This window comes from Dermacentor albipictus, chromosome 4, assembly GCF_038994185.2.
Source record: "Dermacentor albipictus isolate Rhodes 1998 colony chromosome 4, USDA_Dalb.pri_finalv2, whole genome shotgun sequence".
Taxonomy (NCBI): Eukaryota; Metazoa; Arthropoda; class Arachnida; order Ixodida; family Ixodidae; genus Dermacentor; species Dermacentor albipictus.
In genome coordinates, this window is record NC_091824.1 from 23,709,568 (window position 1) to 23,710,399 (window position 832).

Here is an 832-nt window from a genome sequence, read left to right on the forward strand (position 1 = left end):
ACGTTGGAACGATGACGCATGCTGAGTCTGCATGCATTGCGCAAGACTCCTTCAACCAACGCGCGAAAGTAACCTATACATAACATATTAAACTTGCTGTTGACCAACAGACCTGATCTCCTTTTCTCTACAAATGTTATTCCAGGCATAAGCAACCAAAATGTTGTCATGTTAGACGTGTCACTGGTTTACGCTCGATCCTGCAGCCGTGTTAACCGTAGGATGTACAATTAAAGAAACCTTATGAATGCGATAGCAGCATGTTTGAATATTAGCGGAAGTGAGGCTCGTAGATTTAATGACAGTATATATCGCAGTAAACGTAAGCTGATTGAAGTAAGCACACGTGGTGTGGCGTGCGCAGAGACATAAAAAAATTCACATGGAAACTCCACAGGAGTTGTCTAAGTATTGTGTAAGCATGCGGTAGCATTATGCCACTTCATTATCTCCACGCAGCCCGGTGTTATCCTCAATCTTATCAAACTTTATCAGACGAGTATAGGCACTTATCAAACCTTATCGGTCATTATCAACTTTATCGCAATCGATCTGATTCTTATCAACCTTTATCTGTCCTTATCAACTTCATCAGACATCATCCGACACTTATCGAATATTATAGGCTCTTATCAATCTTATTGTATTCCATTGGACCCTCATCAACCCTCATCGGTCCTTATTAACCTTATTAGAATTGATCCGATCATTGTAAGCCCTTATTGCTCTTTAGCACCTTATCCATGCACGCCAAACCATTATAAAGCGTGATGAGACCCACGTAACCACTCATCACTCCTTATCATCCTCGTTAACTTATTCATTGCTTATC